Genomic DNA, 23,271 nt, shown 5'->3' with positions numbered 1-23,271 from the left:
GGAATACTCATATCATTACTTTCATACCAACAGAATCTCATTTCTTAAACCAAGGTTAAAGGCAATAAACTATTATAAAGAAAATGATAATTACATTAAATAGTAATTACTTGACCCATTTACTAATCATTGCCCAAGAGCTGCTGAAAGGTTTCTACTTTTATTTCTAGATTACATTTTATTTTATTCTTCTACTTTGAGAACTTTAGGAATAAGTTGAGATGCACGTTTCTTCTACTCCAACATGAAATATGTATTTTAAAGTTGGATTTCTATTTTTACGTTATTTCCAGTCATCTGTAGCTTTCAACATTTTGAATTAAATTTTATTTAAAAATATCTCACAAATCCAATCAATTTATTAAATTTTGTGAGAGTTATCTATTTTTTTCTTTTCATGCTTATTCCTTTAAATTGAATCCAGGAGGAAACTGTTCTTTTTTATATATATGAAGCTTATTTCAATGTCAATACTCTAACCTGATCCTCCAAGTTGATGGCTTAGATTAGTGAGAAAGCAATATTCGAAAAATACTGAAGTAAAAATCAACCAATTCCTGCTCATGTGAAAGTATTGCTCAGGGCCCTTGTAGCTCTACCTGGCACCACTACCCATGTGGGGCAACCAGTTAACCAGAATTTCTAATCAGAAAAATGAAATTTTTTCCACTTGATGGGATAACTTAGGTATCATAGAAATAGGTTAAATGAGATCAAAGTGCTATGATTTACTTTTTTTTTTTTTTTTAACTTCCATAGAAAACACTTTTCTCTGGTTTAACCCAGTATGCATAGGCAACTCAGTATGAGGAGTGAGTGATGAAATTGCTAACCAGCAGAATAATCCAGAAAGGGATCATTCAAAACAAGCAAAAAGAAAAATAAAAAAAAAAATGAGAAACATGAGTCCTCAATGAAGGGGAACAGTTAACTAAGGGAATGTGCCAACCGTTAAGTGGAGTCCTCCAATCAAAAGCCAAGTGAGTCTCTGGAGATCCTCTTTGGCAGCAGCTGTGAGGGGCCAGCCCTGGTCGTAGGAGCTCAGAGTGGGAAGAGGGAGCCTTCCTTCTCTTGAGCTTCTCTCCAGATCTGTGCATCAGAAACAATGGGAGTAAAACTCTAGGGCCACGAAAAGCCAATTGATGAAGACAATATGACCATAACAATAGCATTTATTCTCTTTTTGCTGAATATAGAGACAGGTCATGCTTATTGTGAAAAAAAAATGTAATGGAGAAATTCAGAATGAAGAACGTGATAACCACTTATCTGTGTGCTGTCGGTCCTCCATACCTGTGGGTTTTTAAATGTTTTTTAAAAAATGGAGAGTTGCATCTGTACTGAATATTCACAGACTTTTTCTTGTCATTATTTCTTTAACAACATAGTATAACAACCGTTTATGTAGCATTGGCATTGTATTAGGTATTACAAGCAATCTACAGATGATTTAAAATACATAGTAGGATATGTGTAGATTAGATTCAAGTGCTACATTTTAATAAGATACTTGAGCCTCCATGGATTTTGATATCCATAGGGAGTCCCAGAACCAATCCTCCACGGATAATGAGGGATGACTGTACAAACTTCAGTTTTTCAGTGCATACTTGTATAAATATAGAAAATTAGGATTATATCCCATACATATTATTTTACAACCTGTGCTACTCACCTATGTCATAATATAATTACAATATAAAAATTTTTATGAGTATCTCATAAACAATATTCCATGTGTTGAAATAGGCATTGAAAAGGTCATAAGATTCAAGAGGCTTCATTATAGCTATAGAAAATTCATTTGATTATTCTTCTCTTGTAAGGTATTTATGTTGCTTCCATCTTTTTACCGATATGAGAGCCTCATACTGGCAATCTCTGTTCCCAACTTTTGCAAACCTCTTTTATTATTTCTTTAAATTAATTTGGAGTGAAATGGTCTGCATGGTTTTTTTTGAGACGGAGTCTTTCTCTGTCGCCCAGGCTAGAGTGCAGTGGCGCGATCTCGGCTCACTGCAAGCTCCACCTCCCTGGTTCACGCCATTCTCCTGCCTCAGCTTCCTGAGTAGCTGGGATTACAGGTGCCCGCTACCATGCCCGGCTAATTTTTTGTATTTTTAGTAGAGATGGGGTTTCACTGTGTTAGCCAGAATGGTCTCGATCTCCTGACCTCGTGATCCACCTGCCTTGGCCTCCCAAAGTGCTGGGATTACAGGCGTGAGCCACCATGTCTGGCCTGGTCTGCATGTTTTAAAAGCTCTTGCAAAGTGTTTTTCTTTGTCACATTTATACAAGTTTACATGCCCATCAGTCAGAGAAATAAGAGGGCAATCACATAATTATCTCTGTCAGTTTGGTAAATGGAAATAATATTGTTATTTTTAAAATTTTTTAGTAAAATTTCTTTTCATGTGTGAAATCTATTTCATTTCTCTTTTTATGTGTTGTCTTTCATTCATCTTTTGTTTGAGACTGTCTTTTTGTTAAGCATTCTTTTTTCTTTTTACTTTCAAGTTCAGGGGTACACGTGCAGGTCTGTTACATAGGCAAACTTGTGTCATGGGGGTTTGTTGTACAGGTTATTTTGTCACACAGGTATTAAGCCTGGTATCCATTAATTATTTGTCCTGATCCTCTCCCTCCTCCCATTCCCTACCCTCTGATAGGCCCAAGTATGTGTTGCTCCCCTCTGTGTGTCCATGTGTTCTCATCATTTAGCTCCCACTTATAAATGAGAATATGTGGTATTTGGTTTTCTGTTCCTGAATTAGTTTGCTAAGGATAATGGCCTCCAGCTCCATCCATGTTCCTGCAAAGGACATGGTCTCATTCTTTTTTATGGCTGTATAGTATTCCATGGTGTATATATGCCACATTTTCTTTATGGAATCAACCTAAATGCCCATCACTTGAACACTCTTTATATGTTTAGCAGCACTCAGATGGTCTACCCATATCTTGCCAGTATAAAGTCCCCTTAACTTTAGAGACTTACTCAATTATGGGAGCTCAGTGACCCCTAGCCTGATTGCTAAAAATTAGCTCCCTACAAAGCATTTTCTCTGAGTTATTTCTGGGAGTCCGCAAAGGAGTGCTTCACACAAGCCAATGAGCCCAGTTGGTGAGCTCCCATACCAACTGCTGTCTGCCTTCCTCTGTGCGTCTAGCTCTGGCTCCCACTTGCCCATGTCTACTGTCAAGACACAGTATTGGGAAGCCACACTGCTGCCACCAACAGTCAAGAATACCCTGAGGGAGTCAACAGAAAAACTATCTTCTCTTGGGTGGAAAAAGAGTGGTGCCAATCCCATAAACTGTGCCATGCCTGTTCTAATGTTGCAAGAATTTTCTATGCTGCATGCAGTGACTCACATCTGTAATCCCAGCACTTTGGGAGGCTGAGGTGGGAGGATCACTTGAGCCCAGGAATTTGAGACCAGCCTCATCTCTACAAATAATTTTAAAAATTGGCTGGGTGTGGTGGGGCGTGCCTATGATCCCAGATACTTGAAAGGCTGAGGTGGGAGAATCGCTTGAGCCCAGGCAGCTGAGGCTGTGGTGAGTCGTGAAATACCACTGCACTTCAGTCTGGGTGAGCCAGTGAGACCCTGTCTAAAAAAAAAGAATTTTCCACACTTCCAGAAATAGGAAATATGCTCTTTTTTATAATTTTGCACTATGTCTGATTTCCTGGGCCTAGAAGCATTTCTCCTAGGGCTTGTGAGTCTCATAAAGTTTCTCGTGAACTTTTAAAGTCATGAGTCCCCCAAAATCTTCTGGTCTTGCCTAAAATACAGGAGCACAAATGTAGACCTCCTTCTTTGAACTTTGCCTTTTTCATGCCTCCCATCCATGTTGCCTTCCCTATTACTGGGCATAGCAGAGAGTGTAAACTCTTAACTGAGATTTGCGCAACAGAGTGAGTTGCTGGGGAAGGAGAGGTAGAGTCACTGTTTGTACTGAAGAGCCTCTGGAATCCAGCTTAAATAGCCAGATATGCCATGTTATACAAGCATGCTGACCACTTGTCCCTCACAAATGTTGTAAATATTGTCTTTCCGTTGCTTCCATTGCGATTTATTAGGTTGAAGTAAGTAACAGTTTGCATCTTCATGAATGAAATTAGGGACCTGACTTTTCTTTATGGAAACAGTTAAGTATTATGAAACTATACTACTACAGAACACCTAGAAAGGCTAGAAAAAAATAAACTCAACTTCTTTGAAATACATAGCTAAGCTCAAAAGAAAGTAAGGAAATTCCCAAGGCCACAAAATAAAGAATAGATGTTCATTCAATTGTGTTGGGTGAGTTGGAGGTGGGGAGCAGGGGGAAACAGGGCGTGCATTTCTTGGTAACCAACGACTATAGGCATGGATTTTAGGGGTCAGAGGAAATAAGTCCTTGGGGCATGCATGATGATGTGGTGAAATCCCATCCCAGTACAGTCAGCCCTATTGACAGGCATATAAAACATCCACTCACCAGCAAATAGATAACAAAGAGATTGTCTTCTGGGATCTTGGTGGAAAAAACTCTTCCCTTAAAATAATAAGTGTTTCTCTCCTAAGGTTTTAGTTTGATGTGACTATACTTGGGAGCCCCCAAAGGAGGAAAGTAACAACAACAAAAATTTATCCCTGCGTGGTACCATTCCTAAATGCCCAGAACCTTCTAGAAAAGGGAAACTTTTAATCCAGGACACTCAGGATTTTCATAAAGCCCCACAGAGCAAACAAACTCACAATCTACATTTGAACATCACAAAAAGAACAGGCTACCATGTGTGAAAATTAGCAGAAAACACAAACAGTAGATTCAGATATGAGAATAATAGGATAATGACTAAAAAATTAGCATGCTTGAGATACTAATGACACAACAGAAAACAGAAAATAAGTTCAATATTTTGCCAAAAGATTATGTAAATTCTAGTAATAAAAATTATGTTCATTGAAAATAAAAGCTTAATGGGCAAGTTAAAATAGTGAATTAAACCAGATACATCCAAAATGTGGAGTTTGAACAGTTACATAAAGACTTATTCACCTAATTAATATCATCTTGGATATCAAATGCTGGTCTGACATAATTCTGTATGGATGCCCATTTTGGAAGAGTTAGAGGAAAACCAAATGACAGCAAAAGATCAGATAGTCTTAAAGGTTTGGATAAGAAATTTCCCAAGAATTCCTGGTTGGTAAGTTCACTAATATTCTAGATAAGGAGATTTAGAGGTAAATAGCATATCCATGCTGAATTACATCTTTAAACTAATTGTAGGTTGTGTTCTAGATATTTATGCTGAACATTAAAAAGATGTATGTAATGCAGCAGAGACTGTTCATGTTCTGTAATGTAAACTTCCTCTACAATAAAAACCTTAGCAATAAAAAACTTCCTTAGCAATAAAAACCCTTGTCTGGGGACTCTGACATCCTAAAAAAGTAAGTTTATTCCTGAGATTAGATTCCAAATAATGGGATTGAATGAAGTGATGCGTGAAATGTCCAAATTGTGCCTTACTTAATAGGCAAGATGATAATACCAACCATCTCACTCCCTTCCTATTGGCTGAAAAGCAGATATGGTGGTGAGAAATATTGGGCCATAGAAACCAGAAAATCACCAAGGCATGGTAAAACAACAAGGAGAAGGAACCTGAGCACCCCATGACCTTGTGGAGCACAGTTACCACGTTAGATGTTTATGGGAGAAAGCAATCAACTCATTTTGTGTTTAGTTCACTGCAAATTTGGATCATTTTCATACACAGCTGAATGTATATGGCAGAATTTGGTATTTGGAAGAGAATGTTGTGCGTGGCATTTGTTAGAATCCAGCTGGCCACACTGATGTCATTGGCTTAGAGAAAGCATCTGGACAGTGGACAGCAAAAATGCAGATTTTGGTGGGTAGAAAGCTGGTGACCCTTGTTATGCAGTGACAAAGCATCTAATGACATTGTCATCTGCAGCATCTTGGGATGAAGAACACATGGCATGACCAACATTAGGGGAAATGATCAGAAAATTCAGAATGTTGATGTTTTGTTGTTGACACTTGACACTTTGAGCGAAGTCCACATGAGAGAGGCCAATTTATGCTAGAGGCGGCTGGACATCAAGCAAAAATGAAAGAGAACCAGAGCTCCGCTAAGTTAGATCCTCTCATGACAGGAACATCCTCATGGCCCACATAGTCAACTTGAAGTGAATATGAGTTATCTTGGGACTTTGCAAGTTTGATAAAGCCAAACCTTATCCAAAACTGAAACGATGATAAGAGGTGGCTCCAAATAGACTGCAAGGGGAGGAGATAGAACTTTGTGATCTTATTTTGCTAACTCTTCTCACATATGGAATTTTCTGCCAAAAAATGAGAGACCAGAATAAGGGGATTTCCTTCCCGAAAAGACTATGTTCCTGAAACTCCCAAGGGAGACACCATTAACTCGAGAGGACTTTTGGCAGTACCCAGAGGCCAGGAAATAAAGATGCTAAATCTTCAGGTTTAAATGACAGTTGCCTGCTAAGTTTTTGAGGAAACTGTTGACAAAGAAGCCACCGGACAAGCTTGATTGGTGACTCAGGCCACCCTGCTGGGGGTGAGTCAGGCCACCCTGCTGGGGGTGAGTGGCAGACTGTGTGCCCCAGCTGAATCAGAGCAATGCACTCTGATATGGCTTGGATCTGTGTCCCCATTCAAATCGCATCTAGAATTGTAATCCCCATGGGTTGAGGGAGGGACATGGTGGGACGTGTTGGCTCATGGGGGCGGTTTCCTCCATGCTGTTCTCATGATAGTGAGGGAGTCCTCATGAGATCTGGTTGTTTGATAAGTGTCTGGCAGTTTCCCCTGCATGCACTCTTTCTCCTGCTGTCATGTAAGACGTGCTTTATTTGCCTTTGCCTTCCACCATGATTGTAAGTTTCCTGAGGCCTCCCCAGCCATGAGGAACTGTGAGTCAATTAAACCTCTTTTGTTTATAAATTACCCAGTCTCAGGTAGTATCTTTATAGCAGTGTGAAAATGGACTAATACACCCTTCCACACACTCCTAGTGATCTCCTTCCAGAGAGTTTCCCAGGGGATACCAGATGGAGTGACTTCACTCTTACAGCCAGGACTCTTGGGAAGCCTGCCTTCATTAGCAGGGATCCACCACCGCCATTTGTCTGCCACTGAAGTTTCTGTTCCTACTCTACCATCCTATATTGGATCCAATGGGTGGACAGAAAACTTGTCTTTTAGTTTGCAGTTGTTCAACTGAGAGGAGGAAGCCTGGACACAGTGAATAACACTGTGTGTCAGGTACAGATCATGAACTTGAAGGTGAAAGCAGTAGCAATAAGACATATACAGAGATTGCCTCCCTTAGGTGGGGAATATGTGTGTTCTTTATGTGAGATGAAAGGTAAGCACAGATATTGGATGGCCAGGGAGTCAACTAAGAAACCTCTAGGTAGCCCTCAGTGACCATTGTTTCTTCTATTGGATATAATACTATATACTATATTTAGCTGGGTTCATGGTGACCCACAATCTAGGTCTGTCCACGCAAGTAAGTTCTGGCCAAGGAAATGCATGTGTGCCATCCAGGGCACATTTGTATGGGGAAAAGTATGCACTCCACTTCTCCTTTCTCTCCTCCCTCCTGGCTGGAATTTTCAAGGTGATGGTTAACCATGGACCATGACGATGTGGGCAGCCCACTGAGAATGGCAGAGCCACAGATGGAAGGAGCCACATCCCTGGGAAATTTGCAAATGGTTGCACGCCAACAGTTCTGGCTCTTTGCTCTTCTTTCTCCTTTTTCTCCTTCTTCTCCTCCTTCTCCTTCTCTTTCTCCTTCTTCTTCTCTCCTTTATTACACACACACACACACACACACACACACTTCTACACTGAAAGGTAAAGCAGTGAAGGATAAATAAGAGCCTCTTTCTTATAAGGAATTGATGAGGATAGTGGCGTAGTGCAGTGGGAGGACTGGCCTAATTGCCAGGAGACCAGGCAGCAGATGCAGCTCCGTCCCCAACTGGCTTTGCAAAGCTGGGCAGGACACATAATCACTTCAGCCTCAGTGTCTTCATCTGTATGATGAGGTTTAGGATCAATGATCTTGAAAATCCCTTCTAGCTCTCAAATCCTATCTTGACATTAACAAAGTAATATTAATTTTGCTGTTTCATAATCTGCAATTATAGATTCTCGTCTCCAACTCCATCTGCTTGCTGACCCCGGGAATGTAAGCCATTAAACTTGGAATAAAAATGCTTAGAAGTTAAGTTTGCCTTTTCATTATGAAATAAAATTAAAGTGCCGAGAGTGTTTTGTCAGTTCAAATTAACATTTGGACGCAGGAAAGCCCTGATTTGTGTATATGGAAGGCAGCGAACAGTCTTTTTACTCGCTGCAGTGTTCACATTTTCTCAGAGTTAGGAAAAATAAAAAAAAAAAAAATGCTTTGAAACCAAATGAAGTTTTCTTTTTCCAATTCAAAATAGTTTGGAGGATTTTTATTTTCCAACCTGTTTTTCTAAATAAAGTGAACCATGAGGCTCTGGTTCAGTCACAGCACTGAGATTTTAAATGGCCTGCGCATTACCTTGCATCTGGCTGTTTACCCAAGGGGGAAATCAGTCCTGGCAGGTATCCTCTGCTCAAGTTATATCTAGGTGTGTCCAGTCAGCCTGATCCCAATCTTTTTTTAAGAACTGGTTTTGCCGGGACTGGTAATGCCTTCTGTAAAATCCCATAACCTATGACTTCTTTTGTACCTCATCTCTAAGGAACAATATATTGACAAGCAAGAGCTGCTTCTTATGTAGGATCATAACTTGGGGCAGGCTACATTTAATGTGACTTGGGAAAAACTCAGGACTATCTTAAAGTGTATATTTTCTTTAAATGCATGAACTGGGAAAAATGACTTACTCTACCATACAAACAAGTTGCCTATATTAGGTAATGTCATTCTCTGAGGTAGAGCAATTTACTCCAACCTTGAGTATTTTCATCACATTTTAAAATTAATGGGAATGACCTAACATAGCATTACTGTCATTCATTTTAGTTTCATTCCACAAGCAACCATTTTTGAGTACCTAGGACACAGAAGTCACCATCTCAGACACTGTGAATACCAAGAAGATAAAACATGGTCTTTGTCCAGAGACTGCGAGACAAATGAGTCTCTAAGTCATCGTGACTTAGAGGAATGGTAAGATTTTACGTTAATGTTGATTTGCTTTCAGAAGATAACCTGCAGGCTGTGTTTGTTAATGTTCCTTTAGGCAGTGGTTCTCAAAGAGTAGTTCCTAGATCCACAGCATTAGCATCACTTGGGAACGGCTAAAGATGCAAAGTGTGGGCCCCATCCAAAGCCCACCGAATCAGAAACTCAGGATGTTGTTGGGCACCGATCTGATTTTAGAAAGCCCTTCTGATGATTTTAAAGCATGCTCAAATTTGAGAACCACTGGGCTAGAGCAGGGATCAGCAAACTATGACCTGGAGGCCAAATCTGGTCTGTTTTTGTAAATAAATTGTTATTGGAACACAATTCACTTCCATAGTGTCTAGAGCTGCAACAGAGACTGTATGGCTCACAAAGCCTAACATATTTGCTCTCTGGCCCTTTATGGAAAAAGTTTGCCAACCCTGGCCCTTGTGCACCATGGAGGTGTTGAGGAAGAGCCAGTCTCTGAAGCCAGCAATGCCACTGTCTGACTCCCAATTATGCCTCCTAGCTGTTTCATCGTGGGGGTTTACTCAACCTCTCTGTGCCTCAATGTTCTTATCCATAAAGTGGGGGTAATAACATTCTCCAGCACAGACAGTTAATTCGAGAGGTCGATACGTTAACATTTTAAACCTCTTAGACTAGTGCCTGGCAAGCAGGAAATACACAAAACCTGTTAGTTATCGATATATGAAAGGCATATTTTGAGACACTTAGCTAGGGAATGCCACAAGCCTTAGATATTTATAACTTCATTGATACTGTCACCACATAGGGATGAATCTGACATTATGTCCACGCACCCCACCCCACAAGGCTCCAGGGGATGAAATAGAAGGCAGTCCAGCTCACCCGGTGTTTGACTTGGTGGAGGCTGGAAGGTGTGGCAGAATTTTCTAGGAGCAGTGTATTTATATAGGCTATTTCTGCAGTTGGCCAAAATTCTGATATATTTCCCTGGGTGAGTTGAAATGATATTATCTCCTAGAGGTAGGGGAAGGGTGAAGTAAACATAATTGTGGCTCTTATATTGGCATGATTACATAATCGTGTCTGTGCTGATTGAGCTGGGAAGTTGGGGTCGGAGAGAGGAAACCAAGGTCAATGGGGCGTCCTTCCTCAGTTCATATCCCAGAGAGGGCCCTTCCCCCATGCACACAGCTGTGAAAGCTGATCCTAGCAGAAGAGAAAAGGTGTGTGTGTGAGTGACAGAGAGAGAGAGACCCCCATAATTTACATAGTCCCTAAAGTAATACATCTGGCAATAAGAATTTTGCAGAGCACATTACTGACAAGCAAAACACTTTATAGAAACAAATTGATAAAAGTGGATATTTGATCAATACATTGATAAAAGTGGATATTTGATCAATACACTGATAAAAGTGGATATTTGATCAATACACTGATAAAAGTGGATATTTGATCAATACACTGATAAAAGTGGATATTTGATCAATACATTGATAAAAGTGGATATTTGATCAATACATTGATAAAAGTGGATATTTGATCAATACATCGATAAAAGTGAATCTTTGAGCACAATAAGCAAACACTAAGACTCTTTTGTGCTTACATAAGATACTGAATAGAAAAATATGTTTCTCAGTACAGTCCAGGATGGAATGAGTTGCTATATAGGGCACGCAAAACAATAATTCCAGAACATTAGAGATGGCCAGATAAACACAATTGGGCACTGAAGTCTTTGTTCTCTTGGTCCAGTTCTTTCTCAGGACTATCGGAATGATCTGTGCTTTAAAAACAGGTGAGGTTTGGTACTGAAAATAATCTGAAGTCCACTGGTTCTTGAACAGGCTGTGCATCAGATGCACCTGGGGAATGTTTTTGAAATCACAGGCCTGGGCCCTACCCCTTGGAGACTCTGATTCACTACGTATAGCATCAGCCTTGGCTTGTGTAGTTGAAAAAATTCCCCAGATATTTCTGATTAGTTGTACTGGTTAAGGGTCATCCCCAGCTCCTTTGAGGGGAGTTATTGGAGATTAAGATAAAATTCCATTGTATAATTGTTAAAGTTTACTGTGTTGAAACTTGTATAAGCAGTTTGGTACTGGAAAGAGAATGGAGTTTGGGGTCAAATACTCAGGGGTTCCTTCGGTTCTTAGTTTGGGATTTACTTTGTAGAGGTTCATTCTCTGAACCACATTTTCAACATCTATAAAATGATTTTGCTTGTGGCTGTTGTCTGTTGAACATCCTGTGCCACATTGCTTCGTTCACCGAAGTTTCTTTTTGCTGACTTAAACATCTATACTGATCACCCCTCTAAGATGCTGGTCATCTGTCCTCTCCTCGAACAACAGTAATTCCACTGCAGCCCCTATTATCATGAACACATCTTGGACCACAAGTAAACATTCGGATTCCGGACCTCATCTAGTCCTCCAATCTGTTGAAACCATGATCCTTTTTGTCCCTGTGTCCTCCTTGTTAGTTTACGTTGTGTGACCATCCTTAAAGTCGCCTCCGTGCAGACATCCTTGACTTTTCTGTTCCTCTCTCCTGTTTGTCTGGGGAAACCACTTCCTGGTTGGAATCAATCATCCATGTTATCCACACCTGTGCCTGAGCTACTGACTGTTCCTAGAGAAAAATCTCACAAACATGCTGATGGGGTTCACTTTAGGGTGATGACCATGAGCCTTGACTGGTCATCCAACACAGTGTGGACATTCCAGTACACACTCCCAGTAAGTTTGTTTGCCTGATTTCCAAGATGTTGATTTTATAGTTTCTCTAATCTTTTCTAACGTTCATGTCTTTTCCCTACTCCCCACCCAAATCTAGCCTCATACTTCATTACTAAAACATAAGCCCCCAGGGCAGCAAGCCCTGGAACAATTTGCACCACTGAAGATTCCATTTCTGCCTCTACCTGGTCTCCCTGGTTCCTACTCCAATGACCATTCAAGGGGGGGCTCTACTGCCTCCAAACGAACTCCTATGAACTCTTATCTTTCCAAAGCCTTAGTTCCTGGAGTTATCTTATTTCTCTATTATGTAGACACTTTCTCACTATCCATGGAGTTATCTCAACCAACATATAAACATGCTTCCAATGACCCACTGTGGAATATAACCCTCTGTGCACGGGTCCAGCTGCTACCAGTTTCTTTGTTTCTCTTCAGGAAAAAACTGCTGTAATGAGTTTCCACCTCCTGTCTGCACTTTCTTACTTCCTATGAACCCTCTCTATTGAATTATGAAATCTTCTGAGCACACAGAAAAGGATAATAATCTAATGAACCACCAAAGCATATCTGTCTGATCTTAACATTTTTCATTATTTGCTGCGTATTTTTTTTTCACTTTAGTGGAAAACAGAATCAAAGATAAAGTTGGTGGCCTTTGATGATCTTTGCACAATCCCTCTTTTCCCTCCCTTGCCATATTACTGAATTTATTATTTATCATTTCTGTGCTATTTTACTACCGTGCATGTATCCATAAAATATAGATCTGATTTTTTGGTTTACATACTTTATATAAGCTGGCAGTATACTACATGTCCCTTCTGCAACCTTGTCAACTGCACTGCATGGAATGTATATTTTAGACATTGCAAGAGTGGCCAAAATGCCTTCCCAAGTGATTGTACCAATTTACACCTCTAAAGGTCCCCTTGCCAACATTTGGTAACAGCCGGTATTGTCAGATTTTTTCATTATTGCTAATCTGGTATGAAATGATGCTTCCTGGTTTTAACTGACTTTCCATGATTATTAGGGAACTTGTGTTACGTTCTTACACTTATTGGCCATTGAGCTTCTTGTTTCATTTGTACAGTTTTTGCCTTGTCCTTTTCAAATGGATTGGTAGGACTTTGCAAATATATTTTGCCTACCATCTTTTGTCATTTGTATGCACTGAAAATTCCCCTAGGCTATGGCTTGTTTTTAAGTTGTATATCATCATATGGAAGTTCTAAACTTTAATGTTGTTTGCCGTATCGATTTTTTTTTCCTTTATGGCTAGTCTTTATATCTTGTTTTAAGGACTGCTTCCCCATCCGGCGGTCATACAGATAGTGTCTTGTATGTTTTCCTAAGTAATGTTTTGTTTCTCACTTTTGCTGTAAACTAATTCGAAGTTGTTCTTATAAAGCTTAAGGGGGAGGTACTAATTCACTGTTTTTACATATAAGTAGTCAATTGTCTTAGGCCCATCTATTGAGTATCTTCTTTCCCCAGTGAGCCACCATACATCTTTTGTCACATGTCACTCAAGAGGGAGTCTATGTGGGTCTGTTTATAGGCTTCATTTATTATTCTCTCTGTCTGTCCCTGGGTCAATATCTCAATGTCTTAATTTCTATAGCCCTATGAACAATATTGATATGATACTCATCAACCTTGTTCATAATCTACAGATATTCCTTAATCACTCATGGAAATTTGTGTTTGCTTTGCTTATAAACTTTAGGATCTTAGGTTTCATAAAAAGCCAGTTGAGATTTTGACTAGACGTACATGGCATTGGAGGATAAATTTGGGTAGCACGGATATTTCTGAATGAATATTTTATTTTCAAGGTATTGTATACTGAATCTTCCAATACATCAATGTGGAATAGCATACATTTATTTTGGTCTTCTTTAGGATATTTAAATTTAGCTTTATAATTTTTTCACAAAACTCTTTCAGAACTTAATAGAACTTTCTCTTTATTCTAATTGTTGATATGCAGACTTTCTTAAGTGTTTTTATTAGATACAATTATATCATCTGAAATTAAAAGTTAATTTTTCCCTTTTCAATCACTGTTTAGATGTTGAAGAGAAATATCCATAAGGAGATTTGATTTGTCCTTACAGATATTTCTCTTCAATAACAGTGATTGAAAGTACAGGCTGTCTTGATCTTCTCTTTCAATTGAATGCCTATGACTTTTCACCACTAAATAACAAGTTTTTGGTGATTTTTTTTAGTAGATAGTCTGTCAATTTAGGTAAATCCCTTCTATTACTAGTTAGCTAAGAGGTTTTTTTTTTTTTGAATGACAAACACATGTTTAATTTTATCAAAACATATTCTGCAGCTATTGAAATAATCATTTTTTTAAATTTGTTGATGAAGTGATTTATATTAGCATATTTTCTAATGATAAAACATCCTTGAATTTGTTAGTATTTGGCCTGTGATTTTTCTATTCACTGGAATGCTGATAATAAAATAAGGATTAATTTTGCCTTGGAAGCAGTGACCAGATACTGAACCTACTGGTGATTTGATCTTGGACTTCTCAGTCTTCAGAACCATGAGAAATATGTTTCTATTGTTTATAAAGTAACCAGCTTAAGGTTTTTGTTATAGCAACCTGGAATGAACTAAAACAGAAATAGGTAATGAGTAGTGGGGTGCTGCTGTAGCGAATATCTGAAAATGTGGGAGCAGCTTTGGAACTGGGTAATGGGTAGAGGCGGAAAGAGTTTGGCAAAATAGGCTAGTAAAAGCCTAGATTGCCATAAATGGACTGTAAAAGGTAAAGGCTCATACGAAGAGTTATAGACAGAGCCTCAGTCTTCTTGGAGATTACGTGAAAGATTGTAATCAAAATGTTGTTAGAAATATGGACGACAAAGGTCATTTTGATGAGGTCTCAGATGAAAATGTTCTGGGAACTGGGGGAAAGGCTATCTTTGTTATAAAGTGGCAAAGAACTTGGCTGTATTGTGTCTGCATTCTAGTGCTCTGTGGAGGGCAGAATTTGAGAGTGATATACTAGGATATTTGGTGAAGAAATCTCTAAGCAAATTGTTCAAGGTACTACGTGGCTTTTCTTGACTGTTTATCATAAAATGCAAGAGAAGATAAATGAATTAGAGATGGAATTTACAATAAAAAGGGAAGCAGAACTTAAAGATCTGGAAAATTTTCAGCCTTGCCAGGCTGTAAAGATTCAAAGGGCATGTTCAGAAGAGAATACCAAGGGCGTGGCTAAGCAAACGTAACTTTTGATATGAGATTAGTGTGGCTATAAGGAAGCCAGATGCTATTTATCCAGACAATAGAAGAATGACTCCAAAGGCATTTCAATCTTTGAGGCTGCCGCTCCCATCATGATCCCAGAGTACTAGGGCCTTCAAGTCAGAAATGTTTCAAGGGAGGGGCCCAGGGCACCCATGGCACCTCAGGGCTTACTGCCTAGGGCCTGCTCAGATCTTTGCTCCCCGCGTACTAACACAGTTGCTTTTTAGCTGCCCCAGCTGGGGCTCAAGTGGATTCAGATGTAGCCTGGGCCACCCTTCTGAAAGGTACAAGTAATAAGCCTTGATGACATTCTTGAAGTGCCAACTCTGCATGTATATAGAGTGTATGAGCTGTGGAGCCATGGCTATCTCCATGTAGATTTCAAAAGATGTCTTGGAGAGCCCAGAGCCCAGACAGAGAACGGCCACAAAGGTGAGATAAGTGCAGACGGTCCCTACTAGGATAATGACCAGCAGAGCTGTGGGGTCAGGGTTGCCTTTGAGATCCCAAACTGGTAGAGCCACCAGCATGCAATGCCAGCCTAGGAGAGCCACAGGCACTGGACTCCAGCTTGTGAGAGCTGCAGCATGGGCTGTGCCCAGCAAAGCCATGGGGGTAGGGCTGGTGGGACCCTTGGATGTCCAACCCTTGCCCCAGTGTGTGCGGAAGGATGCACATGGACTCAAAGAAGACCATTCTCAAGCCCCAAGATTTAACAGTTTGCCTTATTGGGTTTTGGACTTCCATGGGGCCTGTGACCCTTTCTTCTTGCCCATTTCTCCCTTGCAGTATGGGAATGTATATCCTATGCCTGCACCACTATCGTATTTTGGAAGCACATCGCTCGTTTGATTTCATAGGCTCAGAGCTGGAGGAGTTTGCCTTAGGATGAATTGTACCTTCAGTCTCAGCTTTATCTGATATAGATCATATTTAAATGAGACCTTAGACTTAGACTTTAAAGTTAATGCTGGAACACGTTAAGAATTTGGGCAATAAGTTATCAATTTTGGGATGAATTTTGTATATGAGGACAAGAATTTTGAGGGGTCAGGGGAAGAATTCTACGGTTTGACTGTATCCTCCCCAAAATTCACGTTGAAAGCTAATCCTCAATCCAACAGTATTATGAGGTGGGGCCTTTCGGAGGTCATTAGGCTGTAAGGGCTCTGACCTCATAAGTGGGATTAGTGGCTTATAAAAGGGCTGGAGGGAATTAGCTGGGCCCTTTTCTCCATCCAGCTCTTCAGCCATGTGTGGACACAGCGTTCCTCTTCTCCAGAGGATGCAGAAGCAAGGCACCATCTTGGAAGCAGAGACTGTGCCTTCACCAGACATTGAACCTGCTGGTGCCTTGATCTTGAACTTTCCAGCTTCCAGAACTGTTATAAATAAATTTCTATTGTTTATATATTACTGAGTTTAAGGCTTTTTGTTATAGCAGCCTGAAATGGACTATGACAGTATTTATTGCTATTCATTTGCAATTACTACTACAATCCTTGCTATTTTAACAAGTGTGTTTGAATTAAATTCCAAAGTTAATCTCCATTTCCACCCTTTTCTGGAGTATTACTCTTATCCTTTATCTTTCCCACTTTCTTGCTTGTCTCTACTCATCCTTCAAATCTCATCTCAAATGCTACTTTTTCAGTGTTGCCTCTCCCATTCCCCAGACTAAACCAGACACCAATATAGTTGTCCTTCATAGAATTTATCAGGGTTTAGAATTACATACTTGTGGGTTCCATAACTCAGTAAGCTGTAACTCAGTAAGCTGTAACTTCTGAGAGGGCAGGGATCGCCTGTGTGTCTTTTCATTCTATTTTGAATGTGCAGCCGTGCGTCTGGCACATGTGCAACAAGCTTGGTTGCAGATGGGAAAGCTGGGTGGGAGAAAAGGAGAGGGGGCACTGGCTGCACAGGACGCACGCAATGTTGAGGGATGAAGCTGCAGGGTTGCCAGACCTGGAGGAACTGAATCCCCTCCATCAGTAAGGAATCACATTCTCCTGCTAAAAACAGAACAGAAACAATGATGGCTAAAGCAAAACAGAAATTTCTTTCTTTCTCATGTCATGAAGTCTGGGGTTAGGTAATTCAGGGCTGAGGCAGGGGCTCCATGGAGTCACCAGGGATTTAGGCTACTTTTTACACCATCATCCTTGGCTCATAACTTATATCCTCAAGAGCCTAAACTGGTGCCTGGCATTTCGTTTTTTGTTTGTTTTGGGACGGAGTCTCACTCTGTCACCCAGGCTGGAGTGCAGTGGCATGATCTTGGCTCATTGCAACCTCCTCCTCCCCGGTTCAAGAGATTCTCCTGCCTCAGCCTCCCGAGTAGCTGGGACTACAGGTGTGTGTCACCATGCCAGGCTAATTTTTGTATTTTTAGTAGAGACAGGGTTTCACCATGTTGGTCAGGCTGGTCTCAAACCCCTGACCTCAGGTGATCTACTCACCTTGACCTCCCAAAGTGCTGGGATTACAGGCATGAGCCATCGCACCCGACCAGTGCCTGGTATTTCCACCATCACAATCAACTTCCAGGTGGGAATCCAGAAGTAGGAGAGAAGGACAGGAAAGACCATGCCCATTTAGTTGTCTGCCGCCTTCTACAAAGCCTATCTTAGAATCCTACTCCACTTACATCTTATTGGTTATGGCTAAGTTCTATGGCCTCACCTAGCTGCAAGGGAGATTTTTTTTTTTTAAAGCCAAGTAGTTTCCAATTCAAATAAAATCAGGTCTGTGTTATTAACGGTAATGATGATGATGATGTATGTGTGAGGGGTGGATGTGATGCTGCTGATTGGGGAATGATCACTGGAACTGGAGTCAGGGGGACAGTAAGAGGCGGTGTTGGTATTTTGGGTGAGAGACACTGACACTGTGAATTATGGCAATGAGAATGGAATGGAAAGGAGGGCCTGAAACAACACTTGATGGAGGGCCCACTGGATCTTTGATGGCTCTTCTTTCTATGGATTTGCTTCAGGAGACATTTTACTTTTGGGTTTAATTTCACTTAATAAATCATCTTTTCATTAACTCAAGGTTATTTTGAGTTAATCTCTCTGCTAAATAATGAAATAAACTAAGGTAGAGTAATCTGTGCTTCTAAATCTAAGCAGGATGAATATTATTTTTGAAAACGTGTTTCCGAAGGTACTTATTTTTCCCCAAAGCTCTATTTTCAAAGGCAGAGGAATAGAGAGGACATTGATTAATAAGCATAAAACATATCTTTTTTAAAAAGTATGGCCATTCTTTGCTTATAGACATTCAAGATATATACAAGACTCAATGTCAGAAAATAACACCCTGGAAACCATCCAGAGGCTTTATCTCCATTACAAGCTATCTGTATTTTCTTCAGATATTCCAAAAATCTTTTAAACTTAGCATTTTTTTTTCTTCTCCCCAGACCATACTTATAAAAGATGACTTGGGCTTTTTTGACACAACAATTTTGTTTAAGCAAATTGAGTTGCTAGACAATATGTCCAGAAATTTAACCAAGAGGACAAGGCAAAACACTTTCAGATTTCTAGAATCGTTTAATTGTCTGCACCCATAGCTGAAGTAAAACACAATATCTTATTAAAAGGCCTGTACTGGGGCCGGGCGCGGTGGCTCACGCCTGTAATCCCAGCACTTTGGGAGGCCGAGGCGGGTGGATCACGAGGTCACGAGATCGAGACCATCCTGGCTAACACGGTGAAACCCCGTCTCTACTAAAAATACAAAAAATTAGCCGGGCGTCGTGGCGGGCGCCTGTAGTCCCAGCTACTCGGGAGGCTGAGGCAGGAGAATGGCGTGAATCCGGGAAGCGGAGCTTGCAGTGAGCCGAGATCGCGCCACTGCACTCCAGCCTGGGCAACAGAGCGAGACTCCGTCTCAAAAAAAAAAAAAAAAAAAAAAAAAAAGGCCTGTACTGAAAGAAGAATCAGTAAACTCTTCTTAAGAAGAGTCAGCTGCTCCTGCGAGTCAGCACATCTTGTTAAATGTGTGGTCTGCTTCTGGTATCGTTGAGTCATTGCTTTAACCAGGCTGCTGCCTTGAACGTGGCTGTGAGATGGGAGAATGTGGTCTCCCTTGAGAAACGGGTTCCAGAGAGCTCAAAGATGAGCAGAGTTTGCCTGGATTAGGAGAGGTCCAGGTCACGCTGTGCCAACCTCTGGGAACATGTAGCAGTGGCAAAGTGCAACCCTTTGACCAGACACGGGCAGAGGCAGACTCTGACATTGGGTCTTGTTTATGTATGTTAGGCAGGCCCTGGAGGACTTGAGTGGAAGCTCAGACTGCAGAGTGGGGCACATGATGGGGTCCCAGGCTGTGCCTGGAGGAGCAGACTGACCTGGCCCTTCAGTTTAAGGGCCAGGAAACTGCACTTGCTATGCACATTTGTGCTCATTCTCATCTGTGCCTCAAGTATTTTCTGTCTAAGTTTCTGGGTGGCTCTCTTTAAATAAAACTGGTCTGCTTAACTTTGCCAATAGAGTGGGCTGCCACACTAAAGAGGAATGCATGTTTCTTGGGGTAAGAGAACCCTAAAGACGTTTTGGTGAAATCCAAGTGGAGGGGCAATTTCCCTAAAATCTCCCCACTTGTAGATTCCTAATCCATCAAAAGAACCTGACAAAAGAAACCTGTTTGGGGGCAACAGAGCATCACCTGTACCCATAATCATGTTTTCCCAATACTTTGAAGTAGGTGAGCAATAAAGCAGCACTAGGCAATCTTAGTGAGACATCAAATTTCACATCTTTGTACCAATGTTTAGCATTAGGAAAAAGACTGATGGGACTGATCAGATGATCTTTTCATTTCTTCAGTTTTTAAATGTTATGGATCTAAAAGAATGAAAACACGGGTAAAAAGAACACTCATGGAGGATGATTGTAATACATCTCATTGGTAGAAAAATCCAGTTATGATGTAAATGTCAAAAGGCCACGATTTCTGGATTGAGGCTTTTTCTATAATTTTAATACAATCTTACCACATCTTAAAAACCACAGATACCCGGCTTTCCTTTGAAGGTCACTCATGGCCCACAGTTATGTCCTGATTTCTTCCAGGTGATGTTCTTTCCAGAAAGCCCCCCTCCCTCTTCCTCTGGTCTGAGATGGCAGCTTAGGGATGTGGCTGAAATTCAAGCACTAGGGAGGGAAGTAAAGACAAGACAAAATTGGTAAATTAGTGCAGAAACATAAACGGTCTTTCATAGTTCCGAACAGAATTGAGGTGAATCAGGAAATGGATGGCGTTTTTCAAGTCACATGAATCAGTGCCCCAGAATTCATCATTTTCACCAAGTGTTTTGTTGGTTTCTTCATTCTTTCACATTGTGTGCACGGCTCAACTAAAACAGTTTAGGGAAAGCTATATTTTATTTTGAAAAGAAGAGAACTAAATTTTTTTTTGTTTGTTTAAAAATGATCATCCTTAGTTTTATAATGTGATGAGAAGCAGCTTAATGCAGATAGCTTTCTAGCAAGCAAGACCTTTGCAAAGCAAAGCACACAAAAAACAAAGAAATTTTGTTTGGAAAAAAGAAATACTTGTGGATACTTCAAAATGACTTTGTTTATGAAGAGCCTGCTTATATGTTGGGTGCTCGGTGAGTATTTCACAGATTACTGTCTTTCTCCTTTCAAGCAGACAGCTGACATACCCCTGCCAGGCTGGTGTGTCTAAGCTCCAGGTGAAGAGACTGTAGCTCAGAAAAGTTAAAGAACTTTCCCCAGGTTAAAACTCAAAATTATATCCTCAATTTAGATCCATTTCACTTTAAACAAAGGATGCACTCTAAATTATAATTTGGTTTATTTACCTGCTTATTAGCAATTATTTTGTAATTAATTATCACCAAAATATACATCTTTTAACAATGCATTGGTGCAGCCTGTAAACAGCAAAACTGAATTCAACTCCCCCCTACATGCATATAAAATTACATAATTTATCCAGTTGAATGTTATGTTATCAGACCTATTGGGTTATGGCTTAGAAAGCTATCTTCTTCCCACTGCTTAGCTCTATATGCCAAGAGTTTTTTGCCTTTTTTTTTTTTCTTTTCAAGTGTTAACGGCAATGTTCAGAGGCAAGAAGAGGATTAGCTGAATACATTGGGTTCTAATTTCTGTCTCCCTCACCCTGGCCACGTAGGCTCCACAGGTCCAGGCAAAGGCTGCAGATCCAAGCATAAGGCAGCTTCCTCCCTACATCTTCCCCCCTAGAAGCAGCCAGGCAAGACCTTGGCCTGCCTCTTCCTCCCAGGGAGGCTCCTAGGCCTCTGTGCCACGTAGGCAAGAGAATCGGAATGTCTGGAATGGAACTAGTGCCCTAAGTGCCAAGCAAGGGAAGGGAGAACGGTTAAGCTTTTCCTTCAGGTCCCCAGGAGACTGCAGCTGCCACACAGCAGGCCGGGAGCCCCCGCAACAACCCAGGGAGGAATGCTTGCCAAGGAGGCCTGCCCAGCTACTGACACTTCCTCCCAGAGGTCTTAAAGGAAATCCCAGTAAGGTCTGAGTACCCAAGACAGCCAGATCACCCGTGCCAGAGACTGGGCATTTGGGGATGGGCTGGGCTTTCATAGAAACCTTTGGAATTGCTTTCACTTAATTCTTTTATTTAAAAAAAAGTTCTAGAAAATAAAGACACATCGATGGCAATTTGTATTTCCATTGTCCTCTTAGGTCTGCATGGCTACTGTGCGAGCTATGACACCCTGCAGCCTGCAATAGCTTCTTTGTTTTATGGATGAGCTCAATGGAACCCTTATGGATGCACCGGACCATGCCCAGGACCAGCGAGGCCCATTCATACCCCACCACTGGCTGGAAGGGCGCTGGTGTGAACATGGGTCCTTGCGGGGGCCCCTACCTCACTGCGGTTAGGAGGGGGCAATTCACGCATTTCCTTATGCAAGGGACCTTCAAGCCTCCCTCTGAGGTGCAGACGGAGAAAAAAGAGCCCAGAGATACTGGCCCGCACCCCCATCCAGTGGGAAAGGGCCACTCAAGGCCAGTCAGGACTCTGAACCCAAGTTTTATGCCTTATATTCCTATAACTTTACCATTTGCTCTTTTCGAGAGGCTGACCCCCTCCCTCTCCCCCCCACCGCCTCCTTCAGAAGCTGAAGAACTGCAACAAAGTATCCAATTATACACGTCTTCAAAGGTACTTCACTTGCTTCCCAATTATAAACTTTTCACCTGAGTACTTAGTAAGGCCCAAAGATCCTGCAAAAGTGCAACAAAGAATAACTGGCCCAAAATTGGACGAATGACTTTGACCATACGGGACTTCTCTGTTAACGCTCAGCGTGGCTACCTGGGGACCCCTTCACCTGCCTCCCTGATTCGTCAGATTTGTTCATTTCCTTGACTTAATCCTGCTGAAATCGACCCGAACTAGCCGGGAGGCTCACCCCCAAAGTGCTCCTCCAAGAACCCGCAACGACTGACTCTCTCTTCTTCTTTAAGGAGTTTCCCCCTCAGAACGGATGAGGGTGTCACACAGAAAGAACAAAATCACAAAGTTCGAGTTCCGGAGGACCAGACGGCCCCTGCCCCCCATCACCCGGGCCAGATTTAGCCGAGGGAAGCGCACGTACCTGAAGCCGAGGCCGGCAGAGCGGGAGCGCCACGTCTCAGGTCTCGGCCGGCGCCCCCCTCCGGGGTGCAGCCACGTCTGAGCCGGGACAGCCGGCGGGGGAGCCGCAGAGGGACTCAGTGAGACGGAGGAGGGAGCCCCCAAAAGTCAGCGCTCGGCCGCACTCGCACTAGGGAGCCTGGAATGGAACTCCTGGGGTGCAGCGGGGCTCCCAGGAGCGAAGGTGGGGGTCCTGTACCGGGAAGGGGCGGGGCCCGGGGAGGGGCTCGGGGAGGTCAGGCGCGGGTGGGGCGCTCGAGTTTCACCCAGGCAGGGAGGAGGAGGAGGAGGAGGAGGAGGAGGAGGCGCGGCGGCGGGGGCGGGGCAGGGGCGGGGCGGGGGTGGGCCCAGGCGGTCCCCCGC

General features: G+C 41.7%; 1 protein-coding gene, 1 long non-coding RNA gene and 1 other non-coding gene across 5 annotated transcripts in view; 1 reads left to right on the top strand and 2 right to left on the bottom strand.

Annotated features, from left to right (window-relative positions):
- Nucleotides 1-8,471: 8,471 nt before the first annotated feature.
- Nucleotides 8,472-23,008, bottom strand: LOC100939883 (uncharacterized). Of its 2 annotated transcripts, XR_654902.4 has the most exons (4): nt 22,871-23,008; nt 20,252-20,411; nt 16,985-17,261; nt 8,472-11,803 (listed from the first exon to the last, which is right to left on the bottom strand). It is a non-coding gene; the product is annotated as an uncharacterized LOC100939883 (long non-coding RNA). The 2 variants fall into 2 exon arrangements; XR_008525135.2 differs by lacking the exon at nt 8,472-11,803 and having other exon boundaries at nt 16,000-17,261.
- Nucleotides 20,496-20,565, bottom strand: LOC112133638 (small nucleolar RNA SNORD123). The gene has a single exon (XR_002915265.1). It is a non-coding gene; the product is annotated as a small nucleolar RNA SNORD123 (small nucleolar RNA).
- SEMA5A (semaphorin 5A) overlaps nt 22,899-23,271 on the top strand; it is a 516,352-nt gene continuing 515,979 nt past the window's right edge. The window contains exon 1 of one of the 2 annotated variants that reach the window (XM_063724051.1): nt 22,899-23,092. The gene's annotated coding sequence lies outside the window, so the exon portion shown is untranslated. The remainder of the gene's footprint in view (nt 23,093-23,271) is intronic. The other variant, XM_063724052.1, reaches the window with a different exon arrangement.

Source organism: Pongo abelii, chromosome 4 (assembly GCF_028885655.2).
Source record: "Pongo abelii isolate AG06213 chromosome 4, NHGRI_mPonAbe1-v2.0_pri, whole genome shotgun sequence".
NCBI lineage: Eukaryota > Metazoa > Chordata > Mammalia > Primates > Hominidae > Pongo > Pongo abelii.
Note: the sequence above shows the minus strand (reverse complement) of the source record. Positions and strands in the feature narration are given on the sequence as shown.